This window comes from Mirounga angustirostris, unplaced genomic scaffold, assembly GCF_029215605.1.
Source record: "Mirounga angustirostris isolate CCGP_5_RB_7025 unplaced genomic scaffold, mMirAng1.0.hap1 SCAF_2, whole genome shotgun sequence".
NCBI lineage: Eukaryota > Metazoa > Chordata > Mammalia > Carnivora > Phocidae > Mirounga > Mirounga angustirostris.
The window spans coordinates 83402187-83416908 of NW_026991710.1; positions in this window are offsets into that span (position 1 = coordinate 83402187).

Consider the following 14722-nt stretch of genomic DNA (forward strand, 5'->3'; position numbering starts at 1 on the left):
TCCCATAAAGTCATATAAATTGTGGTGGTCCTGTAAATACTAGGGGCTCAAAGAGTCTGACTAATGAGAGAATTTTTAATTTCTAATTAGCTGGACTAGGTAAAATGACTTGTTTGAGGGTGAAACATTTTTCCCCTCTGTTTTCCAGTGCTATAAATTTACCTTGGCAATGGAGCAAAATTTACTCCTGAAATAGGTTTACCTGTGAGGTTTAATTAGCTTCAGTCATGTCCCAGTAGTTCCTTTGGTCTTGTTTTTATATAAGAGCTTAGATTCCTAAAGTCATATACTTAATGCTTATTTTTGAAGGTATCCAAAGCCCTTCTTCCCTCAAATGTTTTCAATTTCTGGGATTTTCTTATTGTCTCACAGGGTGTTTGAGCTTTATAAAACCTTAGGTATCATTTGGCTTAAATTGATGAAGAAATTGAAATTCAGAGTAATAAAGGGGGAATATAGAATTATCATCTATTGTAAATCAAATATGTCCTGGACATTATGCTATATTCCATGTGTACATCATCAATTTTATATTTTCAAGGTAACCTTTATTTTATAGATGGACATCTATTTAACCTTTTACTCCCCTGGCCAAGAAGAAAAGAGTTTAAAATTTATTGGCATACATTCATTGAAAATTATTTTAATCACCAGAGGGATTAATACATGTTCTTAGAAACCATATAAAAATTAAGGGTGATTAAAAGCCAATTAAAAGAGTCAGATTTTGATTGATGAACTATTCTTTTCTCAATTTCCTTGATCCAGGAGGCAGCCTTAACATTCCCTTTACCCATAAAACACAGTGTTATTTTCAAATTAATATGTAGAGGCATATCCCAGCATAACCCATTCTCTCTTTTGATTCTTTCCTTACTTAATTCCAGGTATACATATATCCAATTAAAAGATTACAATTGCCCCTCCTTTGTTTCTAAGGATGAAGGCTGAGATTTTTACAGAAGATATTGGAGAAGGCTTATTAGAAATCTATTTTTTCCCCTTTCCCCTTCCTATAGTTTTCTATCTGGATCATGAAGATGATGACTGGGTCTCTAGAGGACAGAGAGAGCCTGGCTTTCTGATGGCATTGGAGAGCTGCCATACAAGCCTTAGCTGCCCACTGCTAAACTTCTTCGTAAAATAAATCCATATGTGTTTAATCCACTATAGTCAGATTTCTATTACTAGCCACAATTCCCCACTGATACACAACCTATGACAGATTTGGAAGAGCTCATTACTGTTTTTAAACTGTGCTCCATCATTTTGTGGTTTCTTGATGTTGTCCAGGAGTTCACCTGGGAAGGGCTGGAAAGATGGAGGGCATGAATCTCAACTCATCTGTGTCTGTCCAGTGAAAACACTTCTAATTCCATGTTTTATTACTTAGATATCTATGTGGCATTTCATCTGAACCAAGGCCCCATACCTTAAAGTAATTTGAAAACCACCGAGTTTTAGATTGAAGTTTTCATCATAAAATTGCTAAAACAATTACTGTGTTTTAGGCATTCTTCCATGTGCTTAACATATAATAAATCAGTTGACTCTCTCAGTAACCCTGCAAAGTAAGTGGTATTACTATTCCCATCCTGTACACAAGAAAACCAAGGCACAGATATATTAACTTGTGCGAGACTGCATATCTTCTATGTGACACAGCTGAGATTCAAACCTGGCAGCTCGTTCCAAAATCCAAACTTTAATTACCATCCTGCCTCTACACATGTCACTAAATTAATGCTCATGGGGTATAAGTGATTTTCTCAAGTTCAAACAAAGTTTGTGGGAGACCTGAACCAAGCTCCTAGGTTACTTAAGCCTGCTCCAGAACACCAAGCAGAATCCTCCTGGTTTTCATTATTTCTATATGACACATGAAAGCAACTGTAAAGTCACTTTTCTCACTGCTGCTGTTGTAAATGAATGACACGCATCACAAATAAATTCAACTTTCAGCTTTCTGCTTCTTTTTTTTTATGTTATGTTAATCACCATACATTATATCATTAGTTTTTGATGTAGTGTTCCATGATTCATTGTTTGAGTATAACACCCAGTGCTCCATGCAGAACGTGCCCTCTTTAATACCCATCACCAGGCTAACCCATCCCCCCACCCCCTTCCCCTCTAGAACCCTCAGTTTGTTTTTCAGAGTCCATAGTCTCTCATGGTTCATCTCCCCGCAAAGAACAAATGATCCAATCAAGAAATGGGCAGAAGACATGAACAAACATTTTTCCAAAGAAGACATCCAAATGGCCAACAGACACATGAAAAAGTGTTCAACATCACTTGGCATCAGGGAAATCCAAATCAAAACCTCAATGAGATATCACCTCACACCAGTCAGAATGGCTAAAATTTCTGCTTCTTTTTTAAACATAGTTTTCCTGAATAGTGTAGCAGCGACACCACACTTGGCTGAAATCTTTTCTATTTCTACTCCCCAGCTTTCTTGTAAACATAAGTATCATCACTCTCCATATACTTCAAACCTTCAATTAATCCCTGACTGAAAAGTTTTAGGAATTATAGAACATAAGCTGTCTAGTCTCAGGCAGCTGGTAAAATCTGTGTTCAGGCCCTGCTGCACGAGATCTACTTAAATAAGCAACAACTAACTATGGCTCATCTGCCACCATTTTTTCTGCTAATGCATTAAAAAAATCTAGTTTCATGACTATGTCCTTACAAAACCACCAATGCACAATATTACATGGCATATTTTCTATTAGAATTTAGAATTCTAATTATAAAGTTAGAAATTATGGCTGCATACAAGGAAAAGAATTTGGTTTTCTGGGGGAATTTGTGCATGCAAACATTTCTCCAAATGCACATATTATGCTTCTTTTAATTAAACCCCACAGAATTTTATGAGCTCAACAAAAGTCATAATTTTTTCTTGATTCAGTGATTAAGATTTCTCTTAGGTCTTTCATTTACACTAAATGTTGAACGTAATTTTCTTACAATAGGAAAAAAATTCCAAAATAAAGGAAACAATGTACTTTTGGGATAGTAGCAATGTCATCTCTTGGTTATGTTCACTACTAATGGTCAAAGACAGTCCTTGTTTACCACTTAGCTCTGTTCTAAGAATATGAAAGAAGGGTACTTCTTTATAGAGCTTTCATAGTTGTGAAGTTAGATTAACCTCATAATTCTGCTGAGTAGCTTTGTAGAACGATGCAATCTCTATGGAAATAGTGGTTAGACAGATGACTTTGTAAGTTTCCTTTAAAAGGACTTAGTTTCAAATTACGTCAATTTGAAAAGACACCTCACTTTTCAATTTTCCTAGATTTACTGGTGTTATTTTTCATGAGTAAAAGGTGAAAAAGGTTCATAGAATGGAATTATTAGTCACCCAAAGCTGCGTTTTCCTGAATTGACTTAGTATCACAATCATCTGAGAAACTTCTTTGTGGGATATATCTCTAAATGGGCCCCAGGATTGCAGACTTAGAACATCTGGGGGTGGGCCCAGGCCTTGTAATTTTAAAAGTTTTTCCAGTGACTCTGATGTGCAGTCAGGTTTGTAAACCCGTATTTGGGGGGGGGGAACTGCCTTAGTCAAGAGAAATATGAAATATTCTAAAATAGAAAAGATCAATTTTATTTAAAAAAATCATGCTTTAAAAGTCAGGAATTTGTGTTTCATAGATGTTAATATTATAGATAATTTGTAAATATACATAAGTAGAAAGACATGTAACAATATTATAAATATGTGTGTTATCTTCTCCTTTCCAATGAGTCCTTCATTTTAAAACTTAGAAATGTATTTACAAAGTCTTAAGAGGAAAGAGTGGTTGAGAGGAAAGGGTAAGAGAAAGGGTGGAGGAATGAGGAAGAAGAGAAAATTTGGAAACCAATTTTCTTAATGACAAAAGATTACAGGGTTAGCACGGAAAGCTTAGAACACAGACATAAAAAAGGTAAACATATATAACCATTATTAGTATTTAAAAATAGATTTCTAATCTTTCTATTAAACATATAGGTACAGATATAAAGGAGCAGCAAGATGGTGGTGGAGTAGGAAACCTAAATTTTGTCTGGTCCCAGGAATTCAGCTAGATACAGATCAAACCATTCTGAACACCTATGAACTCAACAGGAGATCAAAGAAAAGAATAGCAGCAACTCTCTGAACAGAAAAGAGACCACTTGCTGGAAGGTAGGATGTGCGGAGAAGTGAATCCGAGGCGATATTCGGGAAGATAGACCGTGGGTGGAGGGAGCCGCTATGGGCAAGTGATAGAGCAGCGGAGCACAAAATCAGAACCTTTAGAAATCTGCTCCACTGAGGGACGTTGCTCCAGTGGCTAAGAGGGGGGTGGAACCCTCACTGGGACAGTGTGGTCTCAGGACCCTCGGGGTCAGAGGAAGACCCGGGGTGCCTGAGAGCAGCAGAGCTCTCAGGTACTGGAGCAGGGAAGCCTGCTGCAGAGATGGAGCCGAGGGGTGGGCTCTCAGCTCGGGTTGCCATAAACCGTGATCTGCGGCATAGTAGGGACACTGCTCCTCCAGCAGGGACCCAACAAGCAGCAGATCTGGAGAGACTCCCCTTCCTCCCCCGGGAGGCGTGGCGCAGGAGTACATTCCAGGAACCTGCTGGGTTTGGAGACTCCAAACGGGGTTATGTGCCAGAGATAGAAAGGCTCGGTCACAGGCCAGGGGAGCATGGAGTGTGGCCGGAGACCGGGGAGATGGGAGTGATTGATTGCTTTTCTCTGGGGGCTCACTGAGGAGTAGGGCCCCGAGTTCTCGGCTCCTCCATGGCAGAGATTGGGAAGCCGCCCATTTTCACTCTCGTCCTCCAAAGCTGTACGGAAAGCTTACAGGGAACAAAAGCTCCCGAGAGCAAACCCGAGCAGATTACTTAGCCCGGCCTGGCAAGGGTGGGGCAATTCCACCTCCAGCAAAGACATTTGGGAACCATGGCAACAGGCCCCTCCCCCAGAAGATGAGCAAGAACAGCCAGCCAAGACCAAGTTTACTGATCAATGAGAACAGCAGAACTCCAGCACTAGGGGAATAATGCACATAGAATTCATGGCTTCTTTCCCCATGATTATTTAGTCTTTCAAAGTTAACTTTTTTAATTTTCTTTTTTCTCTTTTTCTCTTTTTTTTAATTTTTCTTTTTCCCTATTTCAACCAACCTCTTATCAATCTCTTTTTTAAAAATATTTTTTATTTTTCATTTTTAGAGTCATATTCTATCCCTTCATTGTAGTTAACCTTATTTTTGGTATTTATATAAGTTGTTCTCTCTTTAAAATTTTGGGATACAGTTTCTTCTAATAGACCAAAATATACCCTAAATCTCTAGTGTATGGCTTTGTTCTAGTCTCCTGCCTGATCACATTCTCTCCCCCCCCCATTTTTTTTTAATTTCTCTTCTTTCTTTTTTCAACTAACTTCTTATCTTATTAATTCTTTTTACAAAACCTTTTATAATTTTCATCTTTATAGTCATATTCTATCCCTTCATCATATTTACCCTTATTTTGGTACATATATAAGTTTTCCTTTCTTTAAAATTTTGGGAGGCAGTTTCTTCTAACAAACCAAAATGTGCCCAAAATCTAGTGTGTGGCACTGATTTATTCACCAGCTTGAGCATATTTGATCATATTCTTTTTTTCCTTTTTCTTTCTTTCCATCTCTTTCCCCCCAGTTTCAGGTCTCTTCTGATTTGTTTAGTGTATATTTTTCTGGGGTCATTGTTACCCTGTTAGCATTTTGTTCTCTCATTCATCTGTTCTCCTCTGGACAAAATGACAAGACAGAAAAATTCACCTCAAAAAAAAAAAGAACAAGAGGCAGTACCGACTGCCAGGGATGTAAATATGGACATTAGTAAGATGTCAGAACTAGAGTTCAGAATGACGATTATAAAGATACTAGATGGGCTTGAAAAAAGCATGGAAGATACTACAGAAACCCTTTCTGGAGAAATAAAAGAACTAAAATCTAACCAAGTCAAAATCAAAAGGCTATTAATGAGATGCAATCAAAAACAGAGGCTCCAAATGCTAGGATAAATTAGGCAGAAGAAAGAATTAGTGATCTAGAAGACCAACTGATGGAGAATAAAGAAGCTGAGCAAAAGAGAGATAAACAACTACTGGATCACGAGGGCAGAATTCGAGAGATGGTGATATCATAAGACAAAACAATATTAAAATAATTGGGATCCCAGAAGAAGTACAAAGAGAGAGAGGGGCAGAAGGTATATTGGAGCAAATTATAGCAGAGAACTTCCCTAATTTGGGGAAGGAAACAGGCATCAAAACCCAGGAGGCACAGAGAACCCCCCTCAAAATCAATAAAAATAGGTCAACACCCCGGCGTTTAATAGTAAAACTTACAAGTCTCAGAGATAAAGAGAAAATTCTGAAAGCAGCTCAGGACAAGAGGTCTGTAACCTACAATGGTAGAAATATTAGATTAGCAACAGACCTATCCACAGAGACCTGGCAGGCCAGAAAGGACTGGCATGATATATTTAGAGCACTAAATGAGAAAAATATGCAGCCAAGAATACTATATCCAGCTAGGCTGTCATTGAAAATAGAAGGAGAGATAAAAAGCTTCCAGGACAAACAAAAACTAAAGGAATTTGCAAACAGGAAACAAGCCCTACAAGAAATATTGAAAGGGGTCCTCTAAGCAAAGAGAGAGCCTAAAAGGAACATAGACCAGAAAGGAACACAGACAATATATAGTAACAGTCATCTTACAGACAATACAATGGCACTAAATTCATATCTTTCAATAGTTACCCTGAATGTAAATGGGCTAAATGCCCAATCAAAAGACACAGGCTATCAGATTGCATAAAGAAACAAGACCCATCAATATGCTGTCTGCAAGAGACTCATTTTAGACCCAAAGACACCCCCAGATTGAAAGTGAGTGGGTGGAAAACCATTTACCACACTAATGGACACCAAAAGAAAGCTGGGGTGGCAATCCTTATATCAGACAAATTAGATTTTAAACCAAAGACTATAATAAGAGATGAGGAAGGACACTATATCATACTTAAAGGGTCTATCCAACAAGAAGATCAGACAATTGTAAATATCTATGCCCCTAACATGGGAGCAGCCAATTATATAAGCCAGTTCATAACAAAATCAAAGAAACACATAGACAATACAATAATAGTAGGGGACTTTAAGAATAGGAAAACAGATCAATGCAACTAGGAACTGGTTCTTTGAAAGAATTAATAAGACTGATAAACCCCTGACCAGACTTATCAAAAAGAAAAGAGAAAGGACCCAAATCAACAAAATCATGAATGAAAGAGGAGAGATCACAACTAACACCAAAGAAATACAAACAATTATAAGAACATATTATGAGCAACTCTATGCCAGCAAATTAGATAATCTGGAAGAAATGGATGCATTCCTAGAGATGTATCAACTACCAAAACTGAACCAGGAAGAAACAGAAAACCTGAACAGACCCATAACCACTAAGGAAATTGAATCAGTAATCAAAAATCTCCCAACAAAGAAGAGCCCAGGGCCAGATGGCTTCACAGGGGAATTCTACCAAACATTTCAAGAAGAATTAATACCTATTCTTCTGAAACTATTCCAAAAACTAGAAATGGAAGGAAAACTTCCAAACCCATTTTATGAGGCCAGCATTACCTTGATCCCAAAATCAGACAAAGACCCCATCAAAAAGGAGAATTACAGACCAATATCCCTGATGAACATGGATGCAAAAATTCTCACCAAAATACTAGCCAATAGGATCCAACAGTACATTAAAAGGATTATTCAGCAAGACCAAGTGAGATTTATTCCTGGGCTCAAGGTTGGTTCAACATCTGCAAATCAATCAGTGTGATACAATACATTAATAAAAGAAAGAACAAGAACCATATGATCCTCTCATAGATTCAGAAAAAGCATTTGACAAAAGTACTGCATCCTTTCTTGATTAAGAAAGGATGTACACTCTTCAGAGTGTAGGGATAGAGGGTACATACCTCAATATCATAAAAGCCATCTATGAAACACCCACAGTGAATATCATTCTCAATGGGGAAAAACTGAGAGCTTTCCCCCTAAGGTCAGGAAAATGTCAGGGATGTCCACTATCACCACTGCTATTCAACATAGTACTAGAAGTCCTAGCCACAGCAATCAGACAACAAAAAGAAATAAAAGGCATCTGAACTGGCAAAGAAGAAGCAAAACTCTCACTCTTTACAGATGATATGATACTTTATGTGGAAAACCCAAAAGACCTCACCCCAAAACTGCTAGAACTCATACAGGAATTCAGTAAAGTGGCAGGATATAAAATCAATGCACAGAAGTCAGTGGCTTTCCTATACACCAACAACAAGACAGAAGAAAGAGAAATTAAGGAGTTGATCCCATTTACAATTGCACCCAAAACCATAAGATACCTAGGAATAAATCTAACCAAAGAGGCAAAGAATCTGTACTCAGAAAACTATAAAATACTCATGAAAGAAACTGAAGACGACACAAAGAAATGGAAAAACGTTCCATGCTCATGGATTGGAAGAACAAATATTGTGAAGATGTCAATGCTACCTAGAGCAATCTACACATTTAATGCAATCCTTATCAAAATACCATCAACTTTTTTCAAAGAAATGGAACAAATAATTCTAAAATTTGTATGGAACCAGAAAAGACCCCAAATAGCCAGAGGAATGTTGAAAAAGAAAAGCAAAACTGGTGGCCTCACAATTCCGGACTTCAAGCTCTATTACAAAGCTGTCATCATCAAGACAGTATGGTACTGGCACAAAAACAGACACATAGATGAATGGAACAGAACAGAGAGCTCAGAAATGGACCCTCAACTCTATGATCCACTAATCTTCGACAAAGCAGGAAAGAATGTCCAATGGAAAAAAGACAGTCTCTTCAACAAATGGTGTTGGGAAAATTGGACAGCCACATGCAGAAGAATGAAACTGGACCATTTCCTTACACCACACACAAAAATGACTCAAAATGGTTGAAAGACCTCAATGTGAAACAGGAGTCCATCAAAATTCTAGAGGAGAACACAGGCAGCAATCTCTTCAACCTCAGCTGCAGCAACTTCTTCCTAGAAACATTGCCAAAGGCAAGGCAAGGGAAGCAAGGGCAAAAATGAACTATTGGGATTTCATCAAGATAAAAAGCTTCTGCACAGCAAAGGAGACAGTAAACAAAACCAAAAGACAACTGACAGAATGGGAGAAGATATTTGTAAATGACATCAGATAAAGGGCTAGTATCCAAAATCTATAAAGAACTTATTAAACTCAATACCCAAAGTCCAAATAATCCAATCAAGAAATGGGCAGAAGACATGAACAGACATTTTTCCAAAGAAGACATCCAAATGGACAACAGACACATGAAAAAGTGTTCAACATCACTTGGCATCAGGGAAATCCAAATCAAAACCTCAATGAGGTGGTATCAGAATGACTAAAATTAACAAGTCAGGAAATGACAGATGTTGGCAAGGATGCAGAGAAAGGGGAACCCTCCTACACTGTTGGTGGGAATGCAAGCTGGTGCAGCCACTCTGGAAAACAGTATGGAGGTTCCTCAAAAAGTTGAAAATAGAGCTGCCCTATGACCCAGCAATTGCACTACTGGGCATTTACCCCAAAGGTACAAATGTAGTGATCTGAAGGGGTACATGCACCCTGATGTTTATAGCATCAATGTCCACAATAGCCAAACTATGAAAAGAGCCAAGATGTCCATCAACAGATGAATGGATAAAGAAGATGTGGTATATATATGTGTGTGTGTGTGCATACAATGGAATATTATGCAGCCATCAAAAAAAGAAATCTTGCCATTTGCAATGACATGGATGGAACTAGAGGGTATTATGCTAAGCAAATTAAGTCAATCAGAGAAAGACATGTATCATATGATCTCACTGATATGAGGAATTCTGAGTCTCAGGAAACAAACTGAGGGTTGCTGGAGTGGTTGGGGCTTTGAGGGATGGGGTGGCTGGGTGATAGACATTGGGGAGGGTATGTGTTATGGTGAGCACTGTGAATTGTGTAAGACTGATGAATCACAGACCTGTACCTCTGAAACAAATAATACATTATGTTAAAAAAAAAAGAGAGAGAGAGACAGAGAATACAGTAGGAAGGGAAAAATGAAGGGGGGGAATCTGAGGGGGAGATGAACCATGAGAGACTATGGACTCTGAGAAACAAACTGAGGGTTCTAGAGGGGAGGGGGTTGGGGGGGATAGGTTAGCCTGGTGATGGGTATTAAAGAGGGCATGTATTGAAAGGAGCACTGGGTGTTATACGCAAACAATAAATCATGGAACACTACATCAAAAACTAATGATGTAATGTATGGTGATTAACATAACATAATAATAAAAAAACTAATGATGTAATGTATGTTGATTAACATAACATAATAAAATAAAATTTTAAAAAGTTAAACATAAGTTTACCATTAAAAAAAACAAAAAAAACTTACAGGTACAAAATAAATTTGGGATCATACTACATATGATATAATTTTATTTTTGTGCCATTTAGCATTATTGAGATGGGTTTTTCAATTCATTGAACATTGCTCTATGACTTGATTTTTAATGGCAGCATAATATTCTAGTGCATGAATGAATATTTGGTCAATTCTCATTTTAGAAATTTTGTTTCCCCATTTTTAATATTTTTTTTAAAGATTTTATTTATTTATTTGAGAGAGAGAGAATGAGAGAGAGAGAACACGTGAGAGGGGATAGGGTCAGAGGACGAAGCAGACTCCCTGCTGAGCAGGGAGCCCGATGCGGGACTCGATCCAGGGACTCCAGGATCATGACCTGAACCGAAGGCAGTCGCTTAACCCACTGAGCCACTCAGGCACCCTCCCCATTTTTAATATTATAAACAATGTTATAACTATCATTGCATGTAACCTTTAAATGTATTACTATTTGCTTGGAATAAATTACTAGAAGCATACTAGTTGGATCAAAAATTTAATATTTTTAAGGATTTGGATACATATTTTTACATTACTCTTTTAGAAAAGTTGCACCAATTTACACTGTTAGCTGATATAATGAAAATGCTATTTGCCCTGCATCCTCATGGAGTTTTTTAAATGAACATGTTTCACAAATTAATAGATAAAAAAGTATATTACTATTTAATATGCATTTATTTGGTTGCTATTGAAGATGAATATTTCTTCCTAAAGGTAGTGACCATTCTTCTCTTTATTTTTTTAAGTTGTCCATTTATATTCTTTGTCTAGTTTTTTCAACAGGCATCTGCATTTTTTTTGTAATCATTTCTAAGAACTTTTTAAATCAAGAATATTGAAACTTCTTCATTCATATTAAATTTTTCCTATTACTTGTTTTACTTTTAGGATATTATTTATTTTACATAAATTTCATTTTATGTAATCATACTTACTATTTCCTGTGGCTTCTGCTTTTGCTCTTATTCCCTCTCCATGCCAAGATGAAATATATTCATATATTTTTTAAAACTTTTTTGTCATTCCATATATTATATATATAACTTTTTAATATCCCTGAAATTTATTTTGGAGTATAGTTTGAGATACAGCTCTAATTGTATTTTTCTCCCAAATAGTTTGTATGTTGGCTCTACAGTTTCTGATGAATAATATGTATTATTTCCCCACTAATATAGTATTACAACTTAAGTTAAAGTATAAGTCATTAGAAAGCAACTCCTACATGCAAGTACGACTCTTTTTGTTTGCCCCCATCCTGGAATAGCATGCGGAAGAAGTGTCTATGTTCCTATCCCAGTGTCATCTCCCCTCATGCCCTATAACATCATAGCCTGTAACATTGATCTCAGATCCCCACAGCACAAAATACCAACAATTTCTTCAACTCTTTTTCCTCCATATATCTCAAATCTGCCAGCTTCTCTGCTGTCACCTTCTATAAACCACTGACATTTCTTGCATAAACTACTAAAAATGCCTCGTAACTGATCTTACACCTCTGTCTCTCTCTCTCCAAATCATTCTCTACATAGTATCTCTATTGCATTATATATATATTAAATACATTTACTTGTGTGTGTGTGTCTCAGAGAGTACCTCCTTCTAGAAGAAGAGGAACACATCTGAAAGGAAGTTATATCCCTTCATAATATCACCCAGGGAGAATCCCAGGGAGACCAGAGTGATGAGGGAAGCCCTGTGAAATAGGTTAGGTTTGAGGATGTAAAAGCAGCATGGCTACACAGAATACACATAGACTTGGATAAACATATACACATATAACATTTTAAAATAATATAACAAATAGGTATTTAAATATGTAAACAACAATTTTAGATTTTAAAAACCTTTTATTATAATAAAATACACATAACAATAAATTGAACAAGTCCTCCTTCTCCACTCCCCACAGACTGAGAGAGATTATACCTTAAGGAAACCAGAAAAATCCCTCAGTTAGTGAAACCTGGGCAGCTACCTTGGCCTTTCTCCCCTGTTCCAGGAACTTCCTGCTAAATGCTGGTACAAAAGAATTCAACTCTTCCAAAGAAATTATATGAAAGGGTAACCCAAAGTCTATATGATGAAACTATGAACAATTAGTATGTAGAAAAATTTCTCTGCATATGAAGAAAACATGCCAGAAATATATTGCCACAAGGTAGACGAAAATAATAATCTAATTCTAATTTGAATAAGGAAAATATAAGGAGGTAATTGCATCTATGAAGACAGCCCAGAAACAGTAATACAAGAATTTGGTGGAAGCTATAGCCAACAAGGGGAAACAAGAACCAGAAAACTGGAGGGAAATGGGAAGTGGCAGAATTCAGGAGAGAAACAGATGTAGATGATAAAAATATTTGAGGGATGAAGGCTAAATTACAAGGACATAAGAGTGAATAAACATCACAGAAAGTGTAACAAGAATGAAATGAGTTAATGATAAAAAAAAAAGGCAAACAAAAAGAGGCAGAAAACAAGAGGTTTCAAAAGAATAGAAAGAAATTTTACTCTTTAGTAGAAAGACAAGAGATTTAATATATACATATTTAAAATTCCTGAAGAAAACCAAGACATGGAACAGAACAAAACTTTTCAAATTATCAATAAAAAAACATTTCTAAAATAAAGGGAAAAATGAGAATTTATATAAAGAAACACTATAGGAGAACACAGGAACTAAGGAGGGTGGTGGCCACTAGGGATAAATTGCCAGAATGGGAAGGATAGGGACAGGGGTAGGAGCAAGATTTCTGTGCTCCTCTCTCTTCACATGGTTTTGATTTGGGAATATTTGAATGTATCACCTATTAAAAATATAATAAAATTTTTAAATGCCTGTCACATGGTAAATAAATCCTTTAGATCATAAGCTATTTTTATAGGCTTCATGGTTTTTTGTTTGTTTTTTATTTTTATATGAGGAAAGTTCTTTCCAAGCTTGCTTGATCTCTGTAAACTGAGTATGTGGTTGGTCTTGGGCCCTTTCCTTCACTTACCTGGTGCTTGTTATAATTCACTTAGTTGTTCACCAAATAGTTATTGTCTACTTTGTGCCAGTTATTGTCTACTTCTAGCCATTCACTACATCAGTGAAAATATAAACAAGACAAATCTTCCTGTTCATGGAGTTTATATTCTTGTTGCAAGGGAAGGGGAGAAAGAATCATATATATATCTAAATATATACATATATGTAAAATGTATAGTATGTTAGATGATGGTAAGTATTCTAGAAAAAAGTAAAACAAATAACAGTGTAGGGAGTGGGGGAGGTGTGAAGGTGCTTGCAATTTTGGACAAGGTCATCAGGAAAGTCTGCTGGGGAAAGAGATTCCTCTTTTATTGTAACCTAAAATAGCCCCTGGCCAGATTTCTGCTATTTTGTAGGTATTTAATTTGGACATTTTAGGCAGAAGGAGGAATTTCCTGGTTTTATTCTGACTTATTTCCATAAGAAATAAATTTTATTTTTAAAATCTTAAGTGTTTTGTGATTCTTTCCTTATTAGAAATGGTGAATTAAAACAAACAAATCACCTCACAATTGTGATTTATCAAGCCCTCCAGTCTTCTTGGTTCGAGGAGATACCCACATATAAATGACTTTTAGTGCAAATGCATTACTAGGAAAGTTGAATTGGGGTTAAAAAGTTATTAGACAGAGGCTGGCGGGGAGAGGTTATGGAAGAGCTGTAATTCTACTAGAAAGCAGTTCCTACAACCTAAATTGGAGGCTTCTCTCTTTCTCATGAGTAAAAAGAATCTGTGTCCAAAATGTAGAAAATCTCCCACATGTGTTTTCTACACCTGCATTCCCCCACCACAAGGGAATCTTCTAATATTTTACTAATTCTATTATTGAATTTGTAAAAACAGGTGGCTTTTACAAATTAAGTTTCTGGTGCTTTTGGAATTTTGAATCTTAAAAAAAATACTTCCACATCTATTTAAATGAGAAGCTGAGGGCAGATGAATTAGGTATTGCTCATTTTCTGTCAAGAGAACCTAGAGGTTTCTTTATTTTTATTTATTTATTTTTAATTTAATTTAATTTTATTCCAAGTATTTCATGTATATAATTTGAAAAGTTAGACAATTTTTTAAGGCTTACAATGAGAAATGAAAACCCTGGGCTCCATTCTGTCACAATCTTATTATTATA